The sequence below is a fragment of the Pteropus alecto genome, unplaced genomic scaffold (assembly GCF_000325575.1).
Source record: "Pteropus alecto unplaced genomic scaffold, ASM32557v1 scaffold22, whole genome shotgun sequence".
Taxonomy (NCBI): Eukaryota; Metazoa; Chordata; class Mammalia; order Chiroptera; family Pteropodidae; genus Pteropus; species Pteropus alecto.
This window is the reverse complement of record NW_006434839.1, coordinates 16,980,153-16,987,704: the sequence shown is the minus strand read 5'-3', so window position 1 is coordinate 16,987,704 and position 7,552 is coordinate 16,980,153. Positions and strand designations below refer to the sequence as shown.

At 29.9% G+C, this 7,552-nt stretch overlaps 1 pseudogene; it reads right to left on the bottom strand.

Annotated features, from left to right (window-relative positions):
* Nucleotides 1–2,562: 2,562 nt before the first annotated feature.
* On the bottom strand, nt 2,563–2,667 carry LOC112478832 (annotated as a pseudogene).
* Between the last annotated feature and the right edge of the window lie 4,885 nt (nt 2,668–7,552).

Below are 7,552 nucleotides of genomic sequence, written 5' to 3'. Positions count from 1 at the left end.
TATATATATACACACACATATACATGTACATATATGTATATACATATATGTATAATTTTTTTAATTGCTAGAGAATTTTAATTTGACTTAAAATGTCTAGTTTTATTTTGAATCCCTAATCAACCTGGTCACCTTCTTCTAAACTGTTTAATTCCTTAATAGCTTTCTTTAAAATGTGGTACACAAAATCAGCTATAATATTCTAAATGTGTTTCTAGTGAAATTTATGTAGTCCTTTTAAATTATGGTGTAGATTGTTTATATATCTATTTATAATTTCATTGTAAGACTAAGAACTTATTATGAGAAATACTTTAACTTATTATCTCTAAATAATGAGTTGAATTAAAATTATTGAAATGTGTTGAAATTTTTATATAGTACCAGACCATAGTTACATATTTAACTATGATGTTAGATTGTTGAAGATGAAGTGTTGAGATAATAAGTCAGTGTAAAATTATTCCCACCATATTTTTTATCACATTGATTGTGTATATCTTTATGATACAATAGGGTATGAAATTGCCTGAGTCTGAATGTAAATAATATTATTCTGTTAAGTCTTCGAAAAGTAAAAAGCATGAATAGAAAAGATAATTTTTCCTAGAAGACTCAGTCCTTGCAAACTTAAGATATAGTTTTTTATCATAGTTCTGTCTTTTCTGAACAACCTTAAAAAAAACTGTCCATCAAAATTCTTCATAACATTTGATTTTGCAGAAAAAGAAACTTATAATATCAGTACATTTATCAATGTCATTCATTGTTTTTATTTATTGTCAGTCCAAAGTCCTCCTCTTTTGAGCCTACATGCTCGTGGCAAACTTCTTTGGGTATCCATCATACTTACATTCCCTAGTGTTTGGAACAATAAGATACTCTGTTATTTGTGCCTTTTGCTCAAATTATGTTTGCTTAAAAGCATCTCCTTTATTTTTAAGGTGTCTCTATTTTTCCTCATATAACTGCCTTTTTTGTATTTCCTGTGTCTGACGATGACACTTGCTCTAGCATTTAACATTTTGAAATTTTTTGGCATATTTTCTTCCCACTGACTTCTCTTTACTCAGTTTTTTATATCTCTCTCCCAGAGCAACAGTTAACCCATCTGACATAAAGAAATATTATTTTCCTTAATCAACACAAGGGACTGGGGTTCCTAATATCATATAAAGTCCAGGACAGTCCCAGTCAATTAAGGAGTATTCTGTAACAAGCTGATATTTCATTTAACTGCTCATGTGACTTTGGCTCAGTATTTTAAGCCAATGATATCTTCCTTTCTAGGAATTTTAAGTGTTAAAAAACATAATGTGATGAACTACTTTTTATTACTGGTGGAAATGCAAAAAGAATGGTACAGCCACTTTGGAAGAAAGTTTGGTGGTTTCTTACAAAGTTAAATGTATTCATGCCGTATGGTCCATCAGTTGCACACCTTGGTATTTTCCCAAAGAAGTTGAAAGCTTCACACAAAAACTTGTACTCAGCTGTTTATAGTAGCTTTATTCACGATTGAATAAGACAACCTGAAAAGGCTATTTATGTATGATTCCAATAATATTACATTCTGGAAAGGGCAAAACTACAGAGACAGTAAGAAGATAAGGGTTTAGGGTGGGAGAGGAGAAAATAGAGGAGCACAAAAAAAATTTAGAGCAAATACTCTGTATGATACTGTAATGATGAATACGTATCATTTACAGTTGCCCAAACCCATAAAATGTGCAACACCAAAAGTAAAACATAAGATTAAACTATGGAAGTAGGGTGATTATGATGTGTTAATGTAGATTAATCAGGTGTAACAAATGTACTACTTTAGTGGGGGATGTTGGTAATGGGGGAAGCCATGTATGTCTGTGGGCAGGGGATATATGAAAAATCCCTGTACCTTCCTCTCAATTTTGTTATGAACTTACACCTTCCCTAAAATATGGTCTTAATTAAAAGAAAAAAAATACACAATGAGATGTCACTTCACATCCACTAAAATGGCTATACTTAAAAATATGAATAATGAAAAAGGCTGGTGATGAAGTAGAGAAATTAGAACTCTCACACATTGATGGTTGGGATTATTAAATGGTGAAATTATAAAATGGTGCAGTTTGGCAGCTCTTTCAAGTTAAAGAGTTGCCATATGATCTAACAATTCAACTTTTCGATATGTGCCCAAAATAATGAAAACTTATCAAAAGCTTGTACATGAATGTTCATAGCATTATTATTCCTAGTAACCAAAAGTGGAAACAACCCAAATATCCATCAATTTATTTATGGATACTTATATATAGATAAATAAAAGATGTTATATCCAGGCAGCAGAAATATGTTCAGCAAAAAAAAAAAAAAAAAAGAATAATTGATACAACTAGAAACATGGAAGCACCTTAAAAATTTTATGCTACCTAAAGACTAAGTCACAAAAGACTGCATACTGTATGATTGCGTTTATATAAAAGGTTTAAAATGGGAAAATACATAGAGATTGAAAGTAGATTAGTGCTGTCTGAAGCTGGGGATAGGGAAGGTAATAAGGAATAACCACACATAGGTACAGGGTTTCCTTTTAAGACAATGAAAACACTCTAAAATGTGGTGATGTTAAATTGATAAGAACAAATACTACACTTGATCTTAGCCAAAAGGCCAAGAAGCAATAAGTATTTAAAATAAATAAATAAAATTTAAAAATATGCTGATGCCTGTAAAATTTAGATGTGCTAAAATCATTGAATTATACACTTTAAGTGGATGGGTTATGTGGCATGTGCATTATATCTCACTAAAGCTATTTTTTAATATATATATAAAACATAATTTCTGTCAAAATACTTTGTAGCTGCTAAGTAATATATAAACACACTTTTTTTTTTTTTTTTTTTGCTTGCTGGAAATAACCTGGATACTTTTATGAAAATTTACATTTGAATACTCCTATCATTCTACATTTAGCCTTTTATTACATCATTTCCTAGTCAAATCTTTTAGTCCTCTTTTGGCTACTACTATTTCTACATGGGAACAATAAATTAATTTTGTTTTCTTGAATTCTTTCAAGTCCCTTACTCATAAAAATCATTTAATATACCATAGAATCAAATAGTTTAAGTTTTTGATTGTTTGTTTTGGATGAGAATTTATTTTTGACAAAAATTACTTTGATATTCTTTAAAAAAAATAATACCAATATTAGAAAGAAGAAAAATTTGACAGTTGTAGAAAACTAACTCAATTTGAATTGCAAATTGCAGACACTAAGCACTAGAGTAAGACATACAGATTTTAACTTAATTAAATTCCAATAAATTTAATAGGCAGAAGGTACTCAGGGAATAACCATAAAGACTGTCATTTTACTTACTTAGACTCTTTCCAAATGATTTTTTTATATCCCAGGAATTAAATGTAAAGTTGATAACAAGTCAACATCTTAAAACATACCAGTTAGATCAATATAAAGTAAATATAAAACATAATATAATTATAAAACCAAATCAAATCACATACTCATTTCCATAAACACCTTAGAGAATGTGTGTATATCACTTCTTAGAGAATTTTAGAAGGCAAGGTCACTTACATATGTTTTTGATAAATAAACTGAATTTTGAAGATAATGAACATGAGTTTCAGTTACTCTCAGCTTTGACCTTTTGATTGGAACAATTTGGAAAACTTATAAATAAAAGAAGTTATATTTGTTTTCACTTGGAATAGGTTTCCTTGGATAAGCCTTTATTTTCAAATCAATATAGCTCCACAGCAATTAGTAATTCTTTCCTGTTTTCTGTCCCTTTCCTTCGCAGTCCATATGGGTTCTATGATTAGGCAGACACATTCTTTTTTGGTTTGGTTTGGTTTGTATTTTCCTCTTGTCTCTCAGTAAATGCATGGATTCCTGTTATATTCTATTCCAGAGAGAAATAAGACCAATAGTGAAGACAAAGTAAGAATGTACAGATGGATCCAGTAACTTAGAATATTGAGCAAAGTGCAAGGTAAGAGGGCAAGTGAAATTTATTGGATTATTTATTTAAGTGCAAGAAAAATATAGTGACATTTTGAATAGTTCCTGAGACAATGGTTTGATTTTATGAACTGCATTCATTTTTATTAATATGAGTATAATTTATAGGAGATGAAGTCAGCATGAATTAAAATTAGAGTACTGAGGGTGTGTGAGTCCCTGATGTTCAAGAAAGAGTGATTCATTGGGATATTAAAATTTATGTGGCAAAGATCATCACACTTTTCCAGAGCTATTCAAGTTACTAGTCATAAATAACGTTACTCTTTATTAATGTCTATTCATTCAACTTGTTATTATCATTAATGACTGGTTGCCATTGAGAAAAACAAAAATCTAGCATTATAGAATGACAAAGGAATTGTTTGTTTTGTACTAAGCTCTGGTACTGGCTTATTTTACAATGACAAAGTTTACAGAATGAGAACAAACGTAAGTAAAATCATCTTTTTTAAAAAATTAAAGTGTAAGTTGACATAAATATTATTTAGTTTCAGGTGCACAACATAGTAACCTTACATTTATATATCTTACAATGTAGTCACTATGATGTCTATTAACCCTCTGTCATCATACAAAGTTGTTTTGATGTTATTGAATATATGCCCAGTGCTGTACATTATATCTCTGTGAATTGTTTATTTTATATCTGGAAGTTTGTACTTCTTATTCCCCTTCACCTTTTTCACCCGTCCCACAATCTCCCTTCCCTCTGGCAATCATCAGTTTGTTCTCTGTATTTGTGAGTCTGTTTCTGTTTTGTTTTGTTTGTCCATTTTTTTTTTTTTTTAGATTCCATGTATAAGTAGAATCATACAGTATTTGTCTTTCTCTGACTTATTTTACTTAGCATAATACCTTGTAAGTCCATCTACAGTGGTGCAAATGCCGAGATTTCATTCTTTTTTATTGCTTAATGATATATAACATCTTCTTTATCCATTCATCTATCAATGGACACTTAGGTTGTTTCCATTCTTGGCTCTTGTAAATAATGCTACAGAGAACACAGAGGCATATGTATCCTTTTGAATAAGTGTTTTGTTTTCTTTGGATAAATGCCCAGAAGTGGAATTTCTGGGTCATATGGTAGTTTTATTTGTAAGACCTGAAACCATAAACGTTCTAAAGAAAACATAGGCAGTAAACTCTTTGACATCAGCTTTAGCAATCTTTTTTGGATATGTCTCCTCAGGCAAGGGCGACAAAAGCAAAAATAAACAAATAGAACTATATCAAACTAAAAAGATTTTGCACAGCAAACTATCAACAAAAAGAAATGACAACTTACCGAGTGAAAGAAGTTATTTGCAAATTACATACTTGGTAAGGGGTGAATATCCAAAATATATAAAAAACTCATATACCTCAATATCAAAAACAAAAAATCTGATTTTTAAATGAGCTGAGGGCCTGAATAGACTTTTCTCAAAAAAGACATACAGATGGCCAAGAAATGTATGAAAAGATGCTCAAAATCACTAATCAGGGAAATGCAAATTAAAACCATGAGATATTAGCTCACACCTGACAGAGTGGTGATTATGAAAAAGTCAACAAACTACAAGTGTTGATGAGGATCTGTCGTCCACTGTTGATTAGATTGTAAATTGATGTAGCCAATTTATGTATGGAGTTTCCACAAAATTTGAAATAATCTTGTGAAAAAAATTGTACTTCTGTCATCTCAGAAACAATTAAATCTGGTGAACAAAACACCAAACGTACGTTATACACTGAGAATCAATCTAATCTTAGCAGGAGGATTCAACAGCCTTCATTAAATGACAAAACTTTATTATTTTCTTTAAATATACAGTTGACTCTTAAATGTATTCCCAGAAATAAGTGAGATATTAAAACTTTAGTTAATTGATAATTGAAATTGGTAAGATAGTAGGAAATTGGTAAGAAAGTATAGACAACCTTATTTTCTTTCAAATCAATTTTTCCTTTTATCAATATTTGTTTGGAATTGTCTTTTTAAAACATTTCTGAGATATTTATTTGTATACATTATTATTAGCAAGTGCCATGTGATTTCCACATATGGAAAAATCTTTAATTTTAAAATACATAAAATTATTTAAATGTAACTTTTAAAAATACTATGTATTTCTGAAGTAAGCCTATTTTGGAAAATAATATTTTTAAAAATACCTGTGGTTTTGTGTTCTGTTTTGTTTTGCTTTTCATGTTATTCAAGATACTAGTGTTTTTAATCCCCATGGGTGAATCTCTGAAGGTGTTTCAGCAGCTTCAAAGCCTAAATATAGTTTTCATCAAAGACTGGAATCCAAGCCTCTGAGCGGAAAATTTCAACCAGTCAATTTCTTGCATGGTTTGTATTTAGCTTACTCAGGAGGTTTTAAGTGCCACAAGAAATCATTGAAACAATAATTCCTGAAATGCATTATGCATTATTTGTTTTGCCCTCAATAAGTGACTATATTCACTACAATATTTAGCAACTCATTTTTTCTTCATAGTTTCTCTTACTTTGTAATACCTTGGGGAAAAGAAAAGTAGTAGGCTTTTTAAAACATAGGAACAAAGATAAAACCAACCATATAAAAATAAAGAAACTTATGTTTATACATTCAAGGTGCTGTGGTACTGAAAACTCATTTTAGCATGTTATTGACCAAAATTAAGTAAAGTGAAAAGGTTTTTCTTAGATTCTATTCAGGTAAGTTTATTTACAATATCACAAATGGACCATAGATGAAATGATATTTCAAATAAGACTTTAATTAATTTACACGAACAGAAATAAGAATATAATGTAAAACACAAATGTAGTTTTAGATTTTCTAGAAGCCACATTTTAAAAAGTAATGAAAAAAGAATTTAAAAAATTTAAACCAATATACCCAAAATAGTACCATTCAATATGTAATCAATATAAAAAAATTTTTGATTAACTTTTATATTAAATATTGGAAATCCAATGAACAGTGAAGGATTAGAATGTTCTAAAAATAAATTTTTAACTTTTAATAATTATAGTTTTCTAATGAGGTAATTACTTTCCATAGTGGTACTCTAGGGAAGTATGCCCTTGTGGTGGCAGCAAGGACATTGTCCTCCTAACGAAATCTGTCAAAACCACATTGGATTTTTCAAAGGACATATTACTAGGCACTCTCAAAATTTTGAGAAGTTGCTCTTTCTGAGGGGCAGAAATTGTTTAGGAGTGGGCGTCATTAACTTTCACCTAATTTGACTTCTAATTTTTTGAAAGTTGCTGGTACACAGAGTTTAATTTATTGATGACAGGCACGATATCTTTTAGGTGGTTGTCATACAAAAATATTGAGAACGAATACTCTAATAGGGAAAATCGAACTGAAATTATGTAAAATGCGTGAAGCAAGAAACCAGTGTGATTTAGTTTGGGAGGACTGTCATTAAGAAAACAGAAAAAATAAAGGAATTTAGATATAAATCAAGTATTTGATTTGCATTTCTTGATGGAGATGGATACAGTACATAGAAAATGTTATTAATGCTTGT